At 33.7% G+C, this 27,240-nt stretch overlaps 1 protein-coding gene across 1 annotated transcript in view; it reads right to left on the reverse strand.

Moving 5' to 3' along the window:
• The window catches only part of LOC101894701 (uncharacterized), a 183,234-nt gene extending 159,878 nt beyond the window's left edge, over nt 1-23,356 (reverse strand). Inside the window, exon 1 of the mRNA XM_059124566.1 lies at nt 23,070-23,356. The gene's annotated coding sequence lies outside the window, so the exon portion shown is untranslated. The remainder of the gene's footprint in view (nt 1-23,069) is intronic.
• Between the last annotated feature and the right edge of the window lie 3,884 nt (nt 23,357-27,240).

Raw genomic sequence — 27,240 nt, forward strand, 5'->3', positions numbered from 1 at the left:
TATACCAAATGTCTACATTTAAGCTCTATCCGTTCAGGTAATACCAAACGGAACCAAGTTTCTTAGTACACTCTTATAGTAGGTTTATATATATATGAGGGTTAACCCACTGGATTTGGATTTAAATTGTAATATCCATTACTTTTACTTCAAATAAATCCACTCAAAGTAGGTTAACCCTACAAAAAGTTCTAACGTAAACATGGCATTAGTTTTAATTTCAAAAAACCTACACCCCATCAACGACCTTTATTCCAAATTTCAGAATTATTCCTCTATGCTTCAATTATAAATAGTATAACTAACATAGATAAAGTTTAGAATTAAGGGATAAATAAAGGATTATTTTCTAAGATATTTTTTGGGCCTAGGTATAACGTAAATTTTTATTAGAGACAATAATGTGGATATTTTGAGACATTATTAGACTCTATTCCGTGATTCCAAAGGCTTATTTGCCTTTTTTAAATATTGCTGATGATGTATATTTTTTTTTTATTTTCCGACAGATTGTTAGAGTTTTTAAAAATGTTTTCTAAGTGTCTAAGTATTGCACCAATAAGGCGATTTTTTTAAACCTTTTCTGAAAAAAAATTAAAAATGTTTTCCTGATATTATAAATTCTAATATTCTATAGACAATTGTCTAGCTATTGACTGGTCACCGCCAAACCACTAGCCGCCAGACAATTGTTTAATCATTATTTTGTTTTGTTAATTTTTTATTTATTTATTTTTTTTTTTTTGCATTTCCCCTTTTTCATGGAATTATACAATAGCTGTTGTTTTTGCTTAATTTAATATTAATTGAAAGCAAACAATAAAAATTAATAATAAATTAAACATTTATTAACAAAAATAAAAACAATGGTGAAGCCACATTAACACAGTCACGATAAATCTGATATTTAAAATTATGGCCACAAATGAATATGGCCAACACACAATTAAAACGTGTAGCATAATCGTTAGTTAATGTCGGCACAAGACGACTATATTACATGGTACTTATCGATTATTGAACTATAATAAGTACAAATCGTAAACAAATGAATTCTTAAATGTTTTCAAAAAAAATAAAATAAAATTCACTCTTTGAGTTAATGAACGTTGTATAGTTTCAATCAATAGGTTCTATGAGAAAATGACCGAAATCGGTTCGTTCCTTCTCTTACCTCAACCACAAATGCTCATAATTTTGAATAATTATATTTCTCATGAAATACATAATAAATAAACGATATTTCTTTTAACTTCTCATAGCGCAAACATTTGCCTACAGCAGATCTAGTGTGACTATGGACTTGATGATCAACTTCTACTGGTACCTCCACCACAAAGTGTTAAAATTATATTTTTTTGCAAAAAAATCACAATTTTTTTCAAACTTCGTATATCTCAATATTGAAACCAAATATATATCTAATGTAAATATGGGAAATGTCGGTCGACACCTAATAGTACCTTCTCAACAAAAGGTCTTTATTTTGGTTAACAATTATTCGCATGAAATTTGAAATAAGTGTCCAAATTTTTACATTAGGTTCGAAATTATTTAATACTGGCAAGTGCCAAAACCACCTCCATATCTCACTTCCAGACACCAACCGAGATCTCAACATCAAATTTAAGGATTTCAGCTCCGTCCCTTCACCTACTACCAAATTTAGTACCATTTAGTACTTTTTCATACAAATATATGACGCATTTTCAAACCACCGTCAATTCTCAAACACAGATATAATCAGTAATCTAAATATCAATATAGTATCGTTCAGTACATCTGGTAAAATTATAGTACAAAACCACCTCCATACGTCCACACTTGAACAGCGATCCTAATACCATATTCTAGATTTCGAGCACTATCAGACCAGACAAAGTACTATTTAGTACTTTTCGTACACATTTACAAATCACCTCCATATCTCAATCTCATATACCAACAAAGGCCTCAATATCAAATTTTAGGATTTAATCTCTTTTCCTTCACGCAATACTACCATTTAGTACCGTTCGCACAAGAAAAGTACACATTTCTGAAACCACGTCCATATGTCCAGGCTAGACATGAACAGCGACCCTAACACCAAATTTCAAACTGCAAGCACTATCTGTTCACCCAATACCAAATTATACCAAATATAGTACTATTTTGTACTTTTCGTGCACCTGTAGTACACTTTTTCAAAACCACCTCCATATCCCAAATATTTTTGGTACAATTATAATACGCAACCACCTCCGTATGTTCAGGCTACACATGAACAACGACCCTAATACATAATATCAAGCACTATCAGTTAATCGAATACCAAATTGTACCAAAAAAATATAGTTCAATTTAGTACTTTTCGCACAATTATAGAGCAGATTTCCAAGCTCCTCCATATCTCAATCCCAGATACCAACAGAGACTTCAATATCATATTTTATGATTCCAGCCTTATTCCTTCAACCAATACGAAATTGCACCACATTAAGTACCGTTCTATAATTTTCGTACACATTTCCAGAACAAACTTTAATTCTCAAGCTTACCACCAACAGGTACCCCAATATAAAATTTCCGGCTTCATCCGTTTACCCTGAACCAAACTGTTTCAAATTTAGTACCATTTACACTTAGTACAAATTTCCAAAACCACATTCATATATCAATCTAATTTCCAGACAATACCAAATTTAGTACCATTTTATAACTTTTCGTAACCTCTAAGTTCGAATTTCAAAAAAAAAAAAGCTTATCCAAGTTTCAGAATTAAATCTCATTCGGTTTATCCACTACAAAGTATTAAATTTTTAGAACATTACAGTATTTTTTGTACCCTTTTAGTACGAATTTTCAAAATCCCACCCAAAACTGACCCTAGTGCAGAATTTTAAGATTCCAGCTTCTTCCATTTCTTCTGGATGTTTTTTTCTCAGTCATTGGATTGGCTCACTTCGGCGGTATATCCCCCATAAAATGTTAACATTTGCCTCGTATTACAGAATGTAGCCTTAATTTACTTGATTCCCTATTTTTTTCCGGGACAGCGTGAGAAACCTATAATGCCTACACCTTGCATTGTAGGGTAAAGCCCGTTTGAATTGCATTTCAACAGAACTATCCAGCCAGTATTGGATATTTATTCAGAAATTAAACATTTGTTAATCACTTCACAGTTTGAGGATAATGATGCCGATGATGGTGATGATGATGGATATACAAATGCAACAGAGCTACTATTATCAACTATAATCTTCCGGAAACAACGAGAGATAAATCATAATAATGGATAATTGTTAAGAAGAAATTGTACTTTAATGAGTTTTTTTTTTTTTGAGTTTTAAATGACCTTCATAATTATGGGAGGAGCAAATTATGGTAATAAGATTTCGAAAGAATATCATTATCTAGTCATAAGAAAAAATAGGTAGTTTCTTTGAGTTTTTGCGGATTTTTATGAAAAATGTTTTTGATTATATAAATCTACGACGTGTCTATGCAATTATTATTTATTACCCTCCCTCCATTTGGAAGAAACATGTAAAATTTCCAAAATTCTGGAATGGCCTCTGAAAGTATTAAAATATACGAAAAATTACACCTAGCCGTACAGGTTGTTTTTAGTCAAAGAAGTACATTTTTTATCAGAGGAGGCGGTACCTATTGTAACTTAAAAACACCAATTCCGTTGAAAAATCTGGTAAATATCGAATATTTGAAGGTACCATTATGTGGGTACAAATACGAAGATGTGGACCTAGATAGGTGATATTCTCTCATAGGAAGGTATTCCCATTACAAACTCCAAATACCAAATTAAAAAAAAAAACAAGTAAAAAAGCTGTAAATCCGGCCGGGCCGAACTTTTAATACCCTCCACCATTTGGTACAAATTTGTTAATTTCCAAAAAAAAAAAAAATAAAATCCGTTAAAAATTCTGTTAAAATCTTAAAAATACCGAATGCCTATACGACGACGTGGACCTGCATAGGCAACTTTTGTCATAAGTTATTACAATCTTTAAATGCGAATCTTGAAGAAAAATCTGTTAATAATGTAGCTATAATCAACAAAATACCGAAGACGTGGACCTACATGGCCCATTTTCTGTTTTACGCTGCAGCATCTATTACGAACTTCACATGCGAAATTTGAAACAATCCCGGTAAATAATGTCGCTAAAATCATCAAAATACCGAATATCGGGGGTATGGTATATGGGGGCTATACGAAGACGTGGACCTACATGGCCCATTTTCTGTTTTATGCTGCAGTATCTATTACGAACTTCAAATACCAAATTTGGAACGATTCCATTAAATAATGTCGCTAAAATCATCAAAATACCGAATATCGGGGGGTACCGTTATATCGGGGCTATATGAAGACGTGGACCTACATGGCTCATTTTTTGACTTAGGATGTAGTATCCATTTCGAACTTCAAATGCCAAATTGGAAACAATTCCAGTGAATAATGTAGCTAAAATCAGCAAAATACCGAATATCGGGAAGTACCGTCATATGGGGGCTATATAATAACTTGGACCTAAATGACCCATTTACGAACTTAACCTGCCTACTGGCAAAATATACATGTGTGCAAAATTTTAGCCTTCTATCTCAATTTGTTCGAAAGATAGCGTGATTACAAGAGACAGACGGACAGTCAGACAGACAGACAGACACACAGACAGACAGACGGACATGGCTAAATCGTCTTAGAATTTCACGCTGATCAAGAATATATATACTTTGTTGGGTCTGACATGAGTATTTTGAGGAGTTACAAACTGAATGACAAACTTAATATACCCTCCATAGTATGGTGGATGGTATAAAAATGGTGAAACGTGCGACATAATACCGATTATCGTTAGGAACAATTATATAGGGGTTATACGAAAATTTGGGCCTATGTAGCTTATTTTCTATGAGAGAAGATAATATTTACTGGCAACACTAAATGTCAACTTTGAAATAATTCCTTTGAACAATATCGCTAAAAAATTGTCAAAATACCGAATATCAGGAGCTACCGTTATATGGAGCTATACAAACTCCAAATACCAAATTTGAAACAATTCCGGTGAAAAGTATGACACAAATCATCAAAATACCGAATGTCACGAGGTGCAGATATATTGGGTCTATAATAAAACTTGGACTTATATGAAGAGTTTTCAGCAAGGAACTTACCTACAAGAAACAAATTGCCTGAAAACACATTAAATCTGCCAGGATAGTTAGTTATATGGGTATGGCTGTAGTTATATTGTATACCAAAACATCGACCAATATAGCCTAGGTTCTATACCAAAACTTCTACGGAACTAAAATGAATTTGAATGAAATTTTTGTCTCCCTACTTCACAACGTTCGGACTCCAAAGTATTTTCATCAGACGGATAGACGAACGGACTAAATCGACTTATGGGAACTATAGCTATATCTGAATCGATTTTCACCAAATTTGAAGAACTTGCTTCTAGGATGAATTTAGCCATTTATTAGCCATTTGGTGCACAATAAACCTGAAATCGGATACAGATATATATGAGAGCCATATCCAAATCTGATCCGATCTCGATAAAATTTTACAGAGGTATTTCTGGGCTATATCTGATATCTGGTACCAAATATCATTGTTGTGGAGCGCATATTACTAATGTAAGGGACTTAAACACCAATTCCGAGCTATATCTGAACCAATTTTCACCAAATTGGATGTACTTGCTTCTAGATTGAAATCGGTCGGATATTCCAAAATTCAGGTCATTTGGACTGATATTGGCCATTTGGTGCACAATAAACCTGATATTGGAAAAAGATATATATGAGAGCTATATCTAAATCTGATCCGATCTCGATAAAATTTTACAGAGGTATTTCTGGGTTGTATCTGATATCAGGTACTCTGGTGTTGTGGAGTGCAGCGACTCAAACACCAAATCGGATGAAACATATATCTGGAAGTTATAGCTATATCTGAACAGATTTTTTTTACCAAATTTAACTGAATTCGGTCGGATGTGCCAAAATTCAGGTCATTTGGACAGATATTGACTGTTTGGTGCACAATTAACCTCAAATCGGTTGAAGATATATATCAGAGCTAAATTTGAACCGATTCTCACTAATTTCGATAGAGTTCGTCCTTGGGCCAAACAAATATTTTTGGAAATTTTCATCTCAATCGGATAATAACTGCGACCTGCATTTTGTTCACAAAAACACATGGACAAACGGACGGACAGACGGACTGACATGTATAAATCGACTCAGAAAGTGAGTTACGGAGTGCATATTACGGCTGTGGGTAACAAATATGACAAATCGGATGAACAGTATATATGGGAGCTATAACTATATATGAACCGATCTTCACCAAATTTGACATACCAGCTTCTTGACTCAATGTGCCAAATTTCATATAATTTGGGCAAATATTAGACGTTTGGTGCACAATAAAAGGTAAATCGGACGAAGTTATATATGGGAGCTATGTCCAAATCTGAACCGATCTCGATAAAATTTAGCACACGTATTTCTGAGCTGTATTTGATAGATTTCCCCAAATATTGGTGTTACAGAGTGCATATTACGGCTGCGGGGGACAAAAATAACAAATCGGATGAAGAATATATATGGGAGCTATAGCTAAATCTGAACCGGTTTCGATCAAATTTGGCATACTTATTTTCAGACCTGATTTGGTTCTATGTGCAAAATTCCATACAATTCGGGCTGATATTACACGTTTGGTGCACAATAAAAGGCAAATCGGACGAAGATATATATGGGAGCTATATCTAAATTTTGACCGATTATCTCCAATTTCAATAGGGTTCGTCCTTGGTCCAAACAAATGATTTGTGCAAAATTTCACCTGGATAGGGCAATAAATGCGAACTGTACTTTGTTAACAAAAATACATGGACAGACGGACAGACGGACGGACGGACATGCATAAATCGACTCAGAATGTGATTCTATGCAGATCATCAAAAGGAACTATTGGTCTATCTCGTTTCCTTTTGCTTGTTACAAACAAATGCACAAAGACATAATACCCTGACCACCATGTGGTGTAGGGTATAAAAGGGTTTTCTTTTAAAAATGTCAAAGTCTAGTGGCCAGCAAAAATTAGTGGCTCATGCAATAAAACCACGTTTCAAAGTTCAAAAACAACAAAAAAACACCTACATAAGTATATATTTCTGTTTATACGAGTTATGTATGTCATTAAAATCATACACACATACATATATCACAATTGACATAGCAGAACAGCAAAACGTATAATGTTGTGTATTAGTACAAATTGTACCCCCTTATCTATTTGACAATTTTTGTGGCGTGTTATACCCACAATGAGTATAACGACCCCAAAAACAAAAGAATTATCACCCGCCGCTAACATTGAACACGCGGCCCCTATGCTATGGAAATTATTTAGTTTTGTATGTGTATTTTCCTCAACTTCTGGAAAATGCATCAATATATTTTACAATCAATGACATTGAGTTTTGCAAGTTCTAAAAGCGACAACAAATTGTTTTGAAGGCCCGTCGTGGTCATTGCCTAGTGTTGCTGATTTGATTATTGCATTACAACAAACACCATCCAATTAAAATTGCAAAATGTGAAAAGAAAGAAAAAACAAGTAAAAACAAGTAAGCAAAGGCTACAGTCGAGCGGGGCCGACCGTTGGATACCCTACAACACTATAATAAACGATACAGTTTAAATAGGCGAGATACTCGGAAGAATTCCACAAGATATTGTGACAAATAATAAAAGAAAACCATCAGGTTTCGTTCTCTAATTTTCGAATAATAGCAACTTAAACTAATTTGCTCATTTCCAATTTATTGGTAGATGTTGCACGTAAATGGTCTTCCTAGATCTGGAACCAATATTTCTCAAAGACCTATAATCTCCTAGAAGTGGCAAAAGATTAACATTTATTATTGGTTTTTGACTGAAACGCATCTATATGAGATACAGACATTTGACTATCTTCTTCAACGAAATCAGCGGTAACGAAATAGTCAGAAGTGCGTCTTTCCTGTATTTGTGAGTTCTCCAAAAAGTCTCTGGAATGGACATTTTCGTATTTTGTCTACAAAAGTTGGCAAACTATTTCACACATTGAATATTTTTGGATGGCCATCCAAAACTGCTTGGCTTTTGCAATGTCCGGTAACCCCCATTCAAATGTGCATGAGGATCGGGAATTACGACGTGCTGACAATTTTGCAGTTCTTTTGGTCCATTTCAACCCCTAAATATATGGCGATCATCTCCAAAAAGAGTAGGCTTCTATTTTGACCCTCATTTTATCCGCATGCAAAATATAGTAAGGATCGGGCCATAAATGAGATCTGTATATGATATCCTTATATCCTAACTACTTAGTTTTGTTAGCTGTAGAAATATTACCAAATGTTTAATTCAAAATGAAAATATGCCAAAAATATGACAAAAATTGAAAAATATGAGAAAATTTTACAAAATCTATATTTTCATCTTTAGAGAGATATTTTTATGCGATTTTTTAGACGTTTTTTCTTTCCTGCCAAGAGGCCATTCTGAATTAATGAGAACTGTCGAAATCAGTTCAGCCGTTCTCGACATATAAGAGATTTTTCAAGCATATCTTCTTTGATAGACATATATATCGCACATATTTTGCTATATATCCGATTTGTTGGATGTTAATATCAATGTAAAGATCAGAAGTAACTTTGTCACGGCTTTGTGATTTCGCCGGGATTTAAAATATTCGCGGTTTAATGAAAATTTTTGAATTTTTTTCAACACAAAAGATATGGTCTATTTTACCCGCTAAATATTATCCGATGATCACCCAATTTGGTAGGCTTCTTCCCCGCCCTAAACTCTAGCTACATGCGAAAATCCGCGTCGATTGGTCTATAATTGCGACCTGTATAGCTACTGCAAAATCCGACATATTTTCAGTATTTGGTCCATTTCAACCCCTAAACATTTGGCGATCATCTCCAAAAGAAATAGGCTTCTATTCTGACCTTAACCCCACCTTCATGCAAAATTTCGTAAGGATCGGGCCATAATTGCGACCTGTAGCGTGATTACAAATTAACATGGACAGACGGACAGACGGACGGACGGACATACATAGCTAGATCGACTCAGCTCGGCGAGCTAGGAAGATCCATATATACTTTCCTATGTGGGAAATCAATATTTCGAGGTGTTACATAATTTTTGGCCCAATCAAACTTATAATACCCCCAACACATAGTGTTGTAGGGTATAAAGAATCGGTCGGTTTTACCGACAGATGTATACCCTCAGCCAATGTTCGATTATTTTAAAATATTTTTACTTCTGTTACGAATTTTCAAACTCTTGACCCTCTATGGAGGGGTTTTGGAAAGAATGGGTCAATAATGTCAATTTCGTATCTGACCTAAATTAATATGACATAAGAAAATCTAACATTTATACCCAATTTATGGGAAATCATAAATTCCTTATTCATCTCAGGATTCTGTATGAGAGACATATATTTAGATATAGCAAGTACTAAAGAATCGCTGAGTTGTTCCACAATTTATGCCAGATAAAAGTATTGCAAATATTGTCCCTTTGTGGGTGAGGTACCCGAAATGGTTCGCAGATATATATAGTGTCTTCACAACAGATCTTGTGCTAGCAAAAATGTTTGTGTGTGTGAAATTTAGAGAGAGTTTGATGCTTATTTGGTTTTCTGTGAGTTTTTCAAAATTTTGAACCTTATGTGGTGCAGGTACCAAAATAAATGGCCCGATCTCTACCATCTTTATAACATATCTCGTGTTGATAGAAATATTGAGATGTACTATGTCTGGAATGAAATCGGGTGTTGATTTCGCTTTTTATAAACTTCATGGATATTTAAAATTTTGAACGTTTGTGGGAGAGGTTCCAAAAGGAGTGGACCGATACATTCCGTCTTACTACCAGATCTTGGGTTCATAAAAATAGTAGGATGTGTGAAATTTGAAGACAATCGGACTCTTACATCATATTTTTCAAGAGTTATAATTAGTCAAAATGTTGACCCTTTGTGGGAGAGACACTTGATGGAGTGGACCAATACTATCCATTTTGACACGAGTCCTACAACTGAGGCAAATATTAGGATTTGCAAAATTAGATTATTGCTTCCCTTTCTGTGCAGAAAATATATATTTTTTAGCAAATTTCGACCATTTGTGGGGGAGGTACCAGAAGGAGTAGACCGATTTTGCCCATCTTATCACCAGACCTTGGGTTAATAAAATTATTGGGATGTGTGAAATTTGAAGACAATCGGACTATTACATCAATCACATTTTATGAGAGTTGTAATTATTCATGTTGTAGTATTCATACTTTTCAATTCAAATACTTTGTTGAAATGTTTTTGTGTGCTTTTCTTGTCATTCGGTTTTGAGTTTTCTTTTACATTGTTTCCTGAATTTTTCTAATAAACCTTTTTATAAAAATCTTATATATTACGGATTTTCAATTTAAGAGCTTGTGGACTCACGGTGGATTCTTACTGCGTGAGATAAATACACAGAAATAAGGAGTTAATCTAACAAAGGTTATGGGCCCAGATTTCCGAAGTTCTTAAATATAATTTTGCAAATTGGACATCTGGGAATAAGGGAAGTAAAATGGCTAATTCTGTGGCTAGCATAGAGAAACTAAACAGCGAAAATTATGGAACGTGGTGTATCCAGGTAAAGAGCTTGCTAATAACGTTGGATCTATGGAATACTATTGAGATTGAATGTCCTATTGGTGCTGCTGAAAAAACAATTTGGATGAATAATGATAGAAAAGCTTTAGCAACGATAACCCTTTCTGTGAAAGCGAGCGAATTAATACACATCAAGAATTGTGCGACAGCTAAGGAAGCATGGGATGTACTTAGTTCATTATACAAGGCTGACACGGCATCCAGAAAGGTGAAGTTATTCAAGAAGTTGGTTCGGTTCAAGTTCAGACATGCTGAGAAATTTTCAGTGCAAATAAATGAATTTTGTTGCACGATTGATGAACTAAAGGAAATTGGAATAAGTTTGAATGATGATTTATTGACCATTTTATTGCTCTGTAGTCTTCCTGATGAAATGGAAGGTTTTGTTATAGCTATTGAGAGCAGAGACAAATTACCCACCTACGATAAATTAATTTCCAAGATTTTGGAGGAAGAAACCCGACAAGGCGACAAGACTGTGGATAATGGCGAGACTGCGTTTGCCGCAAACTCCAAGAGCGGTAACAAAAGTCATAATAAAGATCAAATTTATGGGCATAATCTGAAAAATGAAATGCATTCGCAACAATCAAAAACCAATTTCAATAATAAGAAATCGCCTACATCAAATATGAAATGTTTTCGTTGTGGTAAGATAGGACACATCCGATCTCAATGTAAAAATGGTGATAGTGAGAAGAGAAGAAGAGATTATGCGTGTTCCTTATATGATAATAGACCGAAAATTGCAACATCATGGATTATGGATAGTGGGGCGACATCACATATGTGCAGGAACAAACTGTTTTTTCAATCATTGACAGAATCAAGACAGCAAATTATATTGGCATCTGGGGAAAGTATTTTTGCTGAAGGAATTGGTGATATCAAATTGCAGACTTCTACTACAACTCTGACATTGCGAAACGTATGGTATGTACCCCAACTTCATTCAAATTTCTTATCAATCTCAAAGATAATCAAAGCCGGGCATTCCGTGGTATTTCACGATAATGGAGCAGTAATGAAAAGTACCCATGGCGTTAATATATTGATGGCTGAATTGGTGGATGAGATGTTTATTGCAAAGGTTAGAATGGAAAATGAAGTTCAGTCTTTGAATGTTGCTGTTGACAAGGATGTAACTCAAAAATGGCATAAACGATTTGGTCATATGAATGTACACGATATGTGTAAATTAGTGACAAAAAACATGGTTAATGGATTGGTATTGAAAGTTCCTGATAGCATAGATTGTGTCACATGTGGACTTTGTAAAATATCTGCCAAACCATTTAAAGCTTATTCTACAATTCAAACGAAAGACGTATTGGAATTGTTGCATATGGATATATGCGGACCTATGGATGTGCAGTCGATAGGTGGATCTTCGTATTTTATGACCATTATAGACGATTTTTCTCGTTTCACATTCGTATTTTGCTTGAAGAAGAAATCTGAAGCTTTTGAAGTTTTCGAACGTTTTGCTGCAACCGTAGAGAAGCAGACAGATCGTCAGATTAAGGTTGTTCGTAGTGATAACGGTAAGGAATTTATAAATATCAAATTCCAAAATTTCTTTGCAAGAAAGGGTATAGTTCATCAAACGACAGTTTGTTATACCCCTCAGCAGAATGGAGTAGCCGAGAGAGCTAATAGGACTTTAGTGGAGATGGCCAGAAGTTTACTGCATTCGTCTGGTTTACCACAAAGATTGTGGGGAGAGGCAATTAATACAGCTGCCTACATAAGAAATAGAGCTCCCACTAAGGTTCTTGGAGATGTTACTCCATACGAGAAATGGATAGGTAGAAAACCATCCGTACATCATTTTAAAATTTTTGGGTGTGATGCAATTGTCTTACAAAAAGGTCCGAAATCTAAGGGAAGAAAATTTATGCCGAAAGGAGTCAAAATGAAATTCGTTGGTTATTCCACTTCATCCAAAGGATATCGGTTATGGGATTCTAAATCAAAGCAAATTCGCGTTGCTCGAGATGTTTTATTTTACGAAGAGTCGTTTGAAAAGTTATCGGATGAATCAATCGAACCTGAAGTGTTTTGTACAGAGATTTTGAAGCTGACAAACGATCGAGAAACTAATAATACTCGTGTCGAGGCATCTGAATTGCCATCATCAAACATACAAGAGCCAATTATTCCAAATAATAAAAGAAGGAACAAATGTATTATTCCACAGACAGATAGAGTTCTTCGACCAAGGATAGTCGAAAATGTAGAAATGTTGAACTCAATAATTGAAAACCCTCAAACAATTGCGGAAGCACTGGGTTCCGAAAATTCAGATAAATGGAAAGAAGCAATGGTAAGGGAATATGAATCCTTAATGAAGAATCAAACGTGGACTCTCGTTGATCGACCCAAGGGGAAGAATATCATAGGATGCAAATGGGTGTTTTCCCTGAAACGCAAACCTGATGGTTCCGTTGAAAAGTATAAGGCTAGACTTGTGGCGCATGGATGTTCCCAGAAGTATAATGTGGATTATAAAGAAACATTTGCTCCTGTTGTTCGACATTCGGTCATACGATTATTCCTGTCATTGGCTGCACAACATAAATTGTTGGTAAATCATATCGACGTTGTAGCGGCATATTTGAACGCGGATTTAGATGAAGAAGTTTACATGATGCAACCTCCTATGTTTGACAATAACACAAGTCGAGTATGCAAATTACAAAAATCTTTATACGGTTTGAAGCAAGCAGGCCGTGAGTGGAACAAAAAGGTCAACGATATTTTGATGAAAAATAATTACAAAAGATGCAAATCCGATACTTGTGTGTATGTCAAAAGGGAAGGAAAAGATATCAGCCTGATTGCTTTGTATGTCGATGATATGTTAATAGCATGTTCTACTGAGAGGCAAATGAACGAAATTGTATCGAATTTGAATAAATATGTAGAAGCTATAGATCGTGGTCCTGTGAAGTTTTTTTTAGGCATGGAAGTTGAACGTGATGAACCCAGAGGTGATATAACTATCCATCAAAAGATGTACTGTGAAGAAGTACTGAAGCGTTGGAAAATGTCAGACTGTAAGCCTGCAAACACCCCATGGCCTAATGGTACTGTTTTGGTCAAGTGTGATATGAATTGTACAGACTTGGATCCACATTCGTATCAGAGCTTGACAGGTGCTTTAATGTATTTGGCGGTAATTTCAAGACCGGATCTAATGCACGTAGTGTCAAAACTGTGCCAATTCAATTCTCATCCACACAATGAGCACTTTCAAGTAGCTAAGCATGTCTTGCGATACTTGAGAAATTTCCCAGAGGGAAGAATTACGTTAAAAGCCAATTCAGGAAATCTTAATTGTTTTGCGGATGCTGACTGGGGATGTGATGTGAATGATCGCAGGTCCTACTCAGGTTTTGTCTTGTTTATGGGAGACGGTGCAGTAGCCTGGGAATCACGCAAGCAATCAGTGGTAGCTTTAAGCACGATGGAAGCTGAATATATAGCCTTATGTCAAGCTACTAAAGAAGTGTGTTTCCATCGAGAACTACTTAATGAGTTAGAATTCAACATGTATGTAGAATACCCTACCAAAATTCTATGTGATAACCAAGGAGCTCAGTTTTTGGTAAAAAATCCAACAGTTCAAAAGAAGAGCAAACATATTGACATCCGCTATCACTATGTACGCGAAAAATATGATGATCATGTAATTGATATCGAATATATTTCTTCTGATGAAAATGCAGCAGACATTCTAACTAAAGCATTGGGAAAACAACGTCATCAGCACAATTGTAAACTTTTACATATTACAATGTAATATTTGCATTTGTTATTTTAAGAAAGCATTTGATTTGAGGTGGCAATTGTTGTAGTATTCATACTTTTCAATTCAAATACTTTGTTGAAATGTTTTTGTGTGCTTTTCTTGTCATTCGGTTTTGAGTTTTCTTTTACATTGTTTCCTGAATTTTTCTAATAAACCTTTTTATAAAAATCTTATATATTACGGATTTTCAATTTAAGAGCTTGTGGACTCACGGTGGATTCTTACTGCGTGAGATAAATACACAGAAATAAGGAGTTAATCTAACAATTCAAAATGTTGACCATTTGTCGGGGAGGTACTTGAGGGCGTGGAGCACTGACGGAAATATTAGGACATGCAAAATCGGATTATATTTTTTGAAAATTTCGAACTTTTGTGGGAGAGCTACCAGAAGGAGTGGACCGATATTGCCCATCTCCGAACTCGATCTAAGTTTGACAAAAATATTACGATGTACTCAGTTTGGACCAAATCGGATACTCCCACCGAGAGTTATCGTGCGCACCAGCCAGCCAGACAGACAGACAGTCGGACGGACGGATGGACGGACATCGCTAGATCGACTCCAAATGTTCTGAAAAGGATTTGTCCAAAAGAGACCTAGGGTCTAAAACCATTATTTCAACTAAGCACGTTTCGACCGTATCAAATTGTATATACCCTACATTTGGCACCATTACGTATCATGTGAACGGTCAGAGCTAAAAACTCGAAATTTGGAATGTGAATCAAGCTTGAGCAGTATCGAGCCAACAGCTCAACCTTATAAGGAGGTAGTTGTGGAAGTGCCTACTCAAATATACGAAAAGTACTAAACAGTACTAAAGTTTGTACAATTCGAATTTGGAGGAACGGATGGAGTTCGAATCGTGAAACATGAAATAAACATTACTGGCGGAGAATAAGATTGGGATATTGAGGTGATTTTCGAAATTTGTACTTATGTGCATGAAAATGGTACTAAATGGTACTTAATTTGGTACAGTTTCGATTTAGGTCAACCCATAGAGCTGGAATGCTGAAATTTAGAAATAAGATTAATATTGCATTGTTGGACCAAGGTATGTGTGTAGTTTTTGAAATTCGTACTCATGTGAACTAAATGGTTTGGTATAATTTATGTTTTGGCTAGAGTTGGAATTTTGAAATTTGGAAGTAAAATTACTATAGCACTGTGCGACTGATATATGTTGGTACTTTTTGAAATTCGTACTTATGTGTACTAAATTTGGATTGCATAATATCGGTATTTTTGAAAAATTGTACTTATATGTACTAAATTTGGTACAATTTGGATTTGGGTGAAACGATAGAGTGGGAATCCTTAAATTTGGAATTAAGATTACTGTTATAGTGTACAATTGGGGTATACAGACAGTTTTGGAAATTCGTACTTATGTGTACTAATTATACTAAGTTTGGTACAATTTAAATTATGGGAGGACCAATAGAGTTAGAATCCTGAAATTTGAAAATAAGATTACTATAGCATTGCGAGACTGAGGAGTGTAGATAGTTTTAGAAATTCGTACTTTTGTGTACTAAATTTGGACAATTTAAATTTGGGTGAACCGGTAGAGTTGGAATTCGGAAAAATAAGATTTCTATTGGACTGTATGGTGTAGGTCGTTATCAAAATTTGTGCTTAAGTGTATTAAATGGTACTAAATTTGGTACAATTTGGAATTGGGTTAACCAATAGAGCTGGTATCCTGAAATTTAGATATTAGATTACTATCGGAGTGTAAGATTTAGTTATATGGAAATTTGTACTCGTAGGTACTAAAATGTACTTAATTTGGTACAATTTGGATTTTGGTGAACCGATAGGTCTGGAATCCTGAAATAAGATTAATTTTGGAGTGAAGGATTGGATTACGCAGGAAGCTTTGGAAATTCGTACTTATTTTTAATTTGGAACAATTTGGTATTTGGTCAACAGGTATTGCTTGAAATCTTCACCTTCTTATTAAGGTCGCTGTCCATGTATGTCCTCGAGGTGGTATCGGATATGTGTACTATAATTGTACGAAAATTACATAATGTTACTGTATTTGGTATTGGATAAAGTGATAGAGATAAATTTCTGGCATTTGATATTTTAATTACAGATTGTATCTGTGTTTGAGATTAGGTGGAGGTTCGGAAATGCATCCGATGAACATATCGCAATATTCCATTCGGCAAAGCCATTTAAAAATTTCAAAAAGTCTAAGAACTTACACCGCAACAGAAAGAAAATAGACTCAAAAGAGCTAAAGAGTTGATTCACTTGTTGCTTTTTCTCCGATGAGAAAACACTCGTTGTCCAGCAGTTTGTAAACAAACAAAACTATCGTGTTTACTTGTCAAAGAGGTCAGCTGAAAATTTGCACCTTCGGTTGGCCACCAAACTCAAGCGACGGCCATGGTGATGGTCTTGGCCGCCATTATATTCTGGAGGGTGTATTAAAACCTTGGGCACGCAAACCTTTTTGCCGCAGACCTTGGACATTCCAACAGGATTCAGCACCATCACACTCTGCACGCGCCACCCAAGAATGGTTACAAAATGAGGTTCCTCATTTCCAACACACAATGGTCACCGAAATCTCCGGATACCAATCCGTTAGACTATTGTTTCTGGAGTATTTTGGAAAGCAAGGTTGGTACTAAAAAATTCCAAAGTGTCGATCAAAATACTGCAGGGCAACATTCGGGCATAGTGTGACGGTTTCATTGGCCGTTTGAAGGCCATAATTAGTACCAAAGGTGACCAATTCGAACAAATCTAAACTTATTCTAAAATTTGATGCTATTTCTTTCAATAAAATTTAAAAAAAAAAAAATTTTTTTTTTTCACCCTGTATTCCACTTGATTTCACCAAATATTGGAATTTGAAGTTCTTATTATGTAAAAACGCTACTAGAAAAATATTATCAATATATGTCCACGTTTTGGACCCTATTTAAAAAAGAGTTTTGTTCATACTTTCCAATTAATTTTCTGAAAATTTGTATTTTTTAATTTCTTTGGTGATAGAAAACCTTCAGAAAATTTTGACAAAAATAATAAATTTTTTTTTTGACAAAAATAAAAAATGAAAATTTGCTAAACCAAATCAGATTTTCAATCTCTCAAAACAAAATTATTTAATATAATTTATTTGCATATTAAAATGTTTTAGTAAATCAAATAATATCTAGTTGAAATGTGTAATTCATTCACAAAAAGCACCTGAATCATATGTCACGCTCTGTTGGAATAGATAAATTGCACAAATTAAAAAATCGTAGTATAACGTTTGTATGTCACCTGGCCAATTTCGTTCTAATAAAGCTTCAATTGGCTATGTTATATGGCGTAACACATTTATTACGAATGTATCACTCTCTACCTCTCTCCGATGGAAGTATGTCAAACAGCAAAGCCGGTGTTTTTTGAATTGAAGATATCTGTTTTTTTGTTAAATTAATTTCATCTCTCCAAATTTACAACAGTCGATAATTAGAGAAAAGTGATTTATAATTTTTTTTAAGTCCAAGTTTTATTTGTCAGCCATAAAAAGTAATTTTTAAATATCAAGTAAAAAAAGTTTAGGACGGTCGGCAGATGTATACTCTCAGCTAATGTTCGATTATTTAAAAATATGTTGACTTCCGTTATGATTATTCAAACTCTTGACAATATTTAGATATAGCAAGTTGTAAAAAATCGCTGAGCTGCTTCTTGTGACACCTTGTGTATGAGGTACTACAAGGGGTTCGCAGACCGATATTATCACCTGACCTAGAACTGAAGGCAATCGAACTCTTACAACGCATTTTATAAGAATTGTATTTTTTCAAAATTTTGACCATTTGTGGTGGAGGTACTTGATGGGGTGGACCGATATTGTCAAATTTCGCACCTGACCTACAACTCATTAAAATATTAGAATTCGCCAAGTTAGAGAAAGATCCGATTATCCTTTCCATTTCTGTGCAGAAAATGTATTTTTTAAAATTTAGGCTTTTTGTGGAGGAGGTACCAGAAGGAGTCAACAGAATTATTGGGATATGTGAAATTTGAAGACAATCGGACTCTTACATCACATTTTATAAGGGTTGTATTTATTCAAAATGTTGACCATTTGTGGGGGAGGTACTTGATGGGGTAGACCGATATTGTCCACTTTTGCACCTGACCTAGCACTCATTAAAAAATTAGGATTCGCAAAATTGGAGCGAAATCGGATTATCCTTTCTCTTTCTCTGCCATAAATTATTTTTTTGAAAATTTTGATATTTTGTGTGCGAGGTACCAGAAGGAGTGGATTGATATTGCCCATCTTCGAACTCGATCTAAGTTTGACAACAGTATTACGATGTACCAAATTTGGATCAAATCGGATACTTCCTTCGAGAGTTATCGTGTGCACCTGCCAGACAGACGGGCGGACGGACATCGTTAGATCGGATTTGGTCCTAAGAGACCTATGGTCATAACATTTTTCTTGTTCTTTTATTTCAAAACAATTAAATTTGTATTCGATTTCCAAAAAATTAAAAAAAAGTAAAACCAATTATCATTCCCACAGCATCGTCATCAGCACCAATTCATTAATCCTCCTCCAAAAAAATCATTATATTTACAACAAAACATTAAAATACTCATTTTACATACTCATTTTAAATTCACCCATCCATCCCGACACATATAATTTATAACGCTGTTTATTTACAATGTTACGAGACTACTGGATTTACCCATTGACCAAATCACTGCAACACGACTGGAGAATATTGGCTGTAATTAAATGTTTATCAACAACATCAAGATAAGGCATAAATTTCAATATGATAATTGGTGGCGAAGATACCCGATTTTCGGGAGAAAAATACGTGACTACAACAAAGGCACACAAAAAGAAAAGTTTATATCACAGACAGATCGTGAGACATGTTAAAACAATTTGGTTTGCAGTAAGAAACAAAAATATTTATATTTTAATCGAAATTGGGTTGTTGTTATTTTTGTATAATAACAATGGAGTTGAGATAAAAAAGTATTTATGAAGAATTCATGTTTACAAAAAAGTAACGTTTTATAGCTATGATGTACATTATTCTAAAAAATCGGCGAAAATTGTTTCTTATATTCCTATAAAAATAAATACGTCATAAAAAAAACTTTAAATTTAAATTATTTACAAGTGTTAGTAAAAATTCATGTTTGGTCGTTGAAAATTTTATTAAAAATATTGAAGTTCATAGCTGGGGTAAAGTTAAAAAATTAAAAAAAAAATCTTTTTAATATTACTTTTAATTCTTTAAATTTTTTTTTAACAAAAAAAAATATAATTTCGACCGGGCTTCGAATACTCACCACCATTTGGAACGAATTTGACAATTCTCAAAACCAATAAAATCCGTTACAAATTCTGTTAAAACGGGTCAAGGTTTAAACGACGACATAGACCTGCATACATTACAATATTCAAATGCGAAACTTAAAAAAAATCGGTGAATAATGTCAACGAAAATCATCAAAATACCGAATATCAAGAAGTACCGTTACATGGGGGCTATACGAAGACGTGGACTTGCAAAAACAATTTTCTGTCATGGGCAAATTTGAAACAATTTCGGTGAATAGTGTCGCTAAAATCAACAAAGTACCGAATATCGGGAGTTACTCTTGTATGGGGACTGTACGAAGTAGTGGACCTGCACAGACAATTTTCTGTCTTAGGTTGTAGAAATCGAATTCCATTTCGAACTTCAAATACCAAATTTGAAACAATTCCGGTGGATAACGTCGCTAAAATCATCAAAATACCGAATATCGGGAGGTACCGTTACATGGGGGTTATACCAAAACGTGGACCTACATGGCCCATTTTTAATATCAAAAGTCCTGCAGATATAATATACATTTGAGTAATATTTTATCAATCTACTTCATTTCGTTCGGAAGCTAGAGTGATTTCCATATACGGAGAGACGGACAGACATCGCTAAAACAATCCAGATTTATTGCTACAATGGTTTTTAAAAACCTTAAAAAAATCTAATTAATAAATAAATATTATCCGATGGCCATCCAAAGTTCTAAGCTTCTGCCTTGTCCTAAACTTCAATCTTATGCCAAATTCTATGTAGGTTAGACCTGTAAAGCAACTGAAAAATCAGAAAAACTTTCTGTTTTGCCCCATTTCAATTCCTAAGTATTTTGCGATCATATCCCAAAGGGGATTTGTAGGGGCGTCCGTCCGTCCGTTTACATGCTTGGAGCGCCAGATAACTTTCGAAGAGAGAATCTGATTTTGGTCCAAACACAAATAACAAATTCTGGCTTTTGCGCTTATTTCGTTGACGAATATAACCAAATATCTAAATTTGGAGATACAAAGGGGCCTCTTGCATTTGGAGACGATCGTAAAATGTTCAGGGGTTCAAATGAACCAAAAATAGAAAATTTTTCCTGATGAAACCAGTCAACATGGAAGAAATTTAGCATTTTGGATGAACATTGGATTATATTTAGCTGTAAAATGGACCACAACAACTAACAGCACGATGGAGTGCGTACATATTGGGCAAATGTCCCTAGTCAAAATGCTAAGGGTAATATCTATGCAGTGCTCCGTGACATAATTTCAAAAGCGAAATTAGATCGAATTCGGAAATGTGTTATATCGCTCAACTATTACTGGTACCTCTCCTACAAAAGGTCAAAACTGCAAAATAAAATAACTTACTTTACAGAACAATCAATCACCCAATTTTGTGCATACTTTGCAAATCGTAATTGTTTTTAAGTCCTGGAAAATGTGCGAAAATAAACAATATCGCCTCATCAAGTATCTCCCCCATAAAAGGTCAAAATTTTGGAAAAATTATATATCCATTAAATGCGAAAAAAGCACATGCTCTTCCTCAAATTTTACTAATTCCAATATTTCTACTTAGATCTGCTATGAAGACGACAGTTATCGGCACACGATTTGTTTTAAATATTGAACATCCGAATATTTTTATCAATTTAGATTTCAACATTTTTTAAAAATAATCATAATAAAGTGAAGGATATAGTCCAAATCCAGTACGTTGACTAAGTGTACACGTCTGTCGGCACAACCGACAGATACTTTTTAATTTGTTTTAAACGTGGAATTTTTCATACATATTTTTTAAAAATCACCCGAGTTATTTACTCGGATATTTTATATTTTTTCAAGAATCATTCAATTTTAAACACGGATTTTTTGTTTTTGACATATTTATTATTTGCTTGGATATTTTATATTTCTTCAAAGCAAATTCGGGGAAAATCTACAGGGATATAACTTCATTCAAATTGCGGATTGTAAAAATTCCTAAAGTGCGATTCTTAAAAAAAATCCGAAAAACCTCAATTAATAAAGAGGATGGACATAAAAAATAGTCTTAAAATCCACTTTTTTTTAACTCGGAGAGTTATTCTAAAAATTCAGGGTTTGTCTTCGAAAAAAAATTTTTCAATAGACATTTTAACCTGAGAATGATCTTAAAAAAAAAACTATTTAAAAACCCATGTTGGTAGCACTATACGATATCTTGCACCTATATAGACAAATCTCTTCTAGGGGTCAAAGTACTCACAAGGAATTCCTGGTGTCGATTTTCAGACAATTCCCTTGAAAAATGTACAGTTGTATGGGGGCTATACGATATCGTGGACCTATATAAACAATTATTTTCCAGAGGGTAAAGTACTCAGAAAGAACTCCTTGTATGGATTTTTATTTTATATTGGACAAATGTGGCTAAAATCCTCAAAATACAAATAATAATATCGGGGGGTACCGTTATATGGGGGCTATACGATATCGTGTACCGATTTATTTATTATTATTATTTATTTATTTATTTATTTTTTTTTTTTTTTTGAAATGTATTCTGTGAAAGATATTTTTAATGAATGCACGTTTGTAGTTCGTATGGTAATAGAAAAACATTTTTTTAAGAAGTTGTCTGGAGTACTATTAAAAAAAACAGGAAAAAATATTGACAAAAATTATATATAAAGAAAATATTTGTTTATTCATTGAAAAAATAATAATAATACAAGCTATTAAAACAAAATATTCCTAGAAATACTTTTGAAAATACCCACATTTATAGCTCCGATATTATTTAAAAATGTTCTTAAAAAAATTTAAAACCATTTAATTTCGTTTTCACAAAAATTCTCACAGTCCATCTTAATATGTGTTTCTTATTCTTTGTTTAATTTAATTACTTTTGTTTTCATTCAATCCGATCAATGCGTAATTAATGACCGAACATACTGAGAAGAAGCGACGACAAGGCACACACACACACCACACAACCTTTGTCAAGGCAATTTCAAATCATTGTTTAACCAAAAATAAATATTGAATTTGTTTTGCGTTTTTTTTTTTCTGGCAACAACAACATCAATAACATTCTACACAAAATTATGTACAACAACGAAATCTAAAAATAAAACAATTCACACACTTTTTTATTTATTCTTCTTCGTCTTCTTTTGATTAGCTAGCTGCTGATGAATAATATGTGAACTCTTTTGCTATGGGATTTCTGCTTCGCCCGACTTCTCGCACCACAAACGCACACACGCACTTGCCACAAAAAAATCACAATTTTTGTCACTTGTGTCTGTCTGTCTGTATCGATAAAGATCGGAACGTTTTGAATAATCAATCTACAACATATAGGTGAGATGTCGTGAATCATGCACAACCAACCGCGGTGCTATGATCGTTTTATGGAAATTCGCGTTTTCGAACTAAACCATTGCGTACGAATTCATTTGGTTTTATACCAAAGAGGAAAAAATTTTGAAAACATTTTTTTCTTTTGTTTATATTCGAAATAGACTTAATTTTGGGGGGAGACGACATGTCGCATAGACCAATGAGAGTAAAAATTTGGTGTGTGTGTGTGCGAGTATTCTGCAGAGATCTCTGTGATCTGCAGAATTCTCTGCTTTGGTTTTTTTGTTCTTCTCTGAGTCTGACCATGCATGGACCACGCAGCAATGCTGTTTGATTCATACAAACAATGCAAATGGGAAATATTTTTTTTTTTATTTGATTTCCCCATAAAATTATTCATTAACAAAAGCAATGAAGACCACATAAATGAGGAAGAATATAAATACCAAAAAAAGTGTGGATAATGGTCGAATAAAATTAACCTGCGGAAATGATAAAACTTATAAAAAGAGAAAACAAACATATAAAAAAATATTTTTAAAGAATATTTTTTCAAGGATCAATAAACGTGGATTTTTAAAGAATATTTTTTCAAGGACCAATAAACGTAAATTTGTAAAGAATATTTTTTCAAGGATCAATAAACGTGGATTTTTAAAGAACATTTTTTCAAGGATCAATAAACGTGGATTTTTAAAGAATATTTTTTTAAGGACCAATAAACGTGGATTTTTAAAGAATATTTTTTCAAGGACCAATAAACGTGGATTTTTAAAGAATAGTTTTTCAAGGACCAATAAACGTGGATTTTTAAAGAATATTTTTTCAAGGATCAATAAACGTGGATTTTTAAAGAATATTTTTTCAAGGACCAATAAACGTGGATTTTTAAAGAATATTTTTTCAAGGATCAATAAACGTGGATTTTTAAAAAATATTTTTTCAAGGATCAATAAACGTGGATTTTTAAAGAATATTTTTTCAAGGATCAATAAACGTGGATTTTTAAACAATATTTTTTCAAGGATCAATAAACGTGGATTTTTAAACAATATTTTTTCAAGGATCAATAAACGTGGATTTTTAAACAATATTTTTTCAAGGACCAATAAACGTGGATTTTTAAACAATATTTTTTCAAAGATCAATAAACGTGGATTTTTAAACAATATTTTTTTAAGGACCAATAAACGTGGATTTTTAAACAATATTTTTTCAAAGATCAATAAACGTGGATTTTTAAAGAATATTTTTTCAAGGACCAATAAACGTGAATTTTTAAAGAATATTTTTTCAAGGACCAATAAACGTGGATTTTTAAACAATATTTTTTCAAGGATCAATAAACGTGGATTTTTAAACAATATTTTTTCAAGGATCAATAAACGTGGATTTTTAAACAATATTTTTTCAAGGACCAATAAACGTGGATTTTTAAACAATATTTTTTCAAAGATCAATAAACGTGGATTTTTAAACAATATTTTTTTAAGGACCAATAAACGTGGATTTTTAAACAATATTTTTTCAAAGATCAATAAACGTGGATTTTTAAAGAATATTTTTTCAAGGACCAATAAACGTGAATTTTTAAAGAATATTTTTTCAAGGACCAATAAACGTGGATTTTTAAAGAATATTTTTTTCAAGGGACTAATAAACGTGGATTTTTAAAGAATATTTTTTCAAGGGACTAATAAACGTGGATTTTTAAAGAATATTTTTTCAAGGGACTAATAAACGTGGATTTTTAAAAAATATTTTTTCAAGGACCAACAGACCAATAAACGTGGATTCAAGGACCAACAGACCAATAAACGTGGATTTTTAAAAAATATTTTTTCAAGGACCAACAGACCAATAAACGTGGATTCAAGGACCAACAGACCAATAAACGTGGATTTTTAAAAAATATTTTTTCAAGGACCAACAGACCAATAAACGTGGATTTTTACAAAATATTTTTTCAAGGACCAACAGACTAATAAACGTGGATTTTTAAAAAAATATTTTTTCAAGGACCAACAGACCAATAAACGTGGATTTTTACAAGGACCAACAGACCAATAAACGTGGATTTTTACAAGGACCAACAGACCAATAAACGTGGATTTTTACAAGGACCAACAGACCAATAAAGTCTGTAAATCCGCCCGGGCCGTACTTTGAATACCCTCCTCCATTTTGAACGAATTTGGCAATTTAAAAAAAAATAAAATTTGTAAATTTGGAATTCTGTTTAAATCTTAACAAGAAGGCAAAGGCTACAGCCGAGCGGGGCCGACCGTTGAATACCCTACAACACTATAATAAACGATACAGTTTATATAGGCGAGATACTCGAAAGAATTCCCCAAGATATTGTGACAAATATTAAAAGAAAACCATCAGGTTTCGTTCTCTAATTTTCGAATAATAGCAACTTAAACTAATTTTCTCATTTCCAATTTATTGGTAGATGTTGCACGTAAATGGTCTTCCTAGTTCTGGAACCAATATTTCCCAAAGACCCATAATCTCTCAGAAGTGGCAAAAGATTAAAATTTATTATTGGTTTTTGACTGAAACGCATCTATATGAGATACAGCCATTTGACTATATTCTTCAACTAAATCAGCGTTAACGAAATAGTCAGAAGTGCGTCTTTCCTGTATTTGTGAATTCTCCAAGAAGTCACTGGAATCGTCATTTTCGTATTTTGTCTACAAAAGTTGGCAAACTATTTCACACATTGAATATTTTTGGATGGCCATCCAAAACTGCTTGGCTTTTGCAATGTCTGGTAACCCCCATTCAAATGTGCGTTAGAATCGGGCGATAATTACGACCTGCTAACAATTTTGCAGTTTTTTGGTCCATTTCAACCCCTAAATATATGGCGATCATCCCCAAAAAGAGTAGGCTTCTATTCTGACCCTCATCTTATCCCCATGCAAAATTTCGTAAGGATCGGGCCATAAATGCGATCTGTATATGATATCCTGATATCCTAACTACTTAGTTTTGTTAGCTGTAGAAATATTACCAAATGTTTAATTTAAAAATGAAAATATGCCAAAAAATATGACAAAATTGAAAAAATATGAGAAAATTTTACAAAATCAATATTTTCATCTTTAGAGAGATATTTTTATGCGATTTTTTTAGAAGTTTTTTCTTTCCTGCCAAGAGGCCATTCTGAATTAATGAGAACTGTCGAAATCAGTTCAGCCGTTCTCCACATATAAGAGATCTTTCAAGCATATCTTCTTTGATAGACATATATATCGCACATATTTTGCTATATATCCGATTTGTTGGATGTTAACATCAATGTAAATATCAGAAGTAACCTTGTCATGGCTTTGTGATTTCGACGGGATTTAAAATATTCGCGGTTTAATGAAAAATTTTGATTTTTTTCAACACAAAATATATGGTCTATATTACGCACTAAATATTATCCGATGACCACCCAATTTGATAGGCTTCTTTCCCGCCCTAAACTCTAGCTACATGCGAAATTCCGCGTCGATTGGTCTATAATTGCGACCTGTATAGCTACTGCAAAATCCGACATTTTTTCAGTATTTGGTCCATTTCAACCCCTAAACATTTGGCGATCATCTCCAAAAGATATAGGCTTCTATTCTGACCCTAACCCCACCTTAGTGCAAAATTTCGTTAGGATCGGGCCATAATTGCGACCTGTAGCGTGATTACAAATTAACATGGACAGACGGACAGACGGACGGACGAACATACATAGCTAAATCGACTCAGCTCGGCGAGCTAGGAAGATCCATATATACTTTCCTATATGGTGTTACATAAATTCTGGCCCAATCAAACTTATAATACCCCCAACACATAGTGTTGTAGGGTATAAAAATACCGAATGTATACGTTATATTGTCATAAGATTGGAAAAAAATCGGTGAACAATGTAGGTAAAATCATCAAAATACCGAATA

The sequence above is a fragment of the Musca domestica genome, unplaced genomic scaffold (assembly GCF_030504385.1).
Source record: "Musca domestica strain aabys unplaced genomic scaffold, Musca_domestica.polishedcontigs.V.1.1 3, whole genome shotgun sequence".
NCBI classification, from domain to species: Eukaryota; Metazoa; Arthropoda; class Insecta; order Diptera; family Muscidae; genus Musca; species Musca domestica.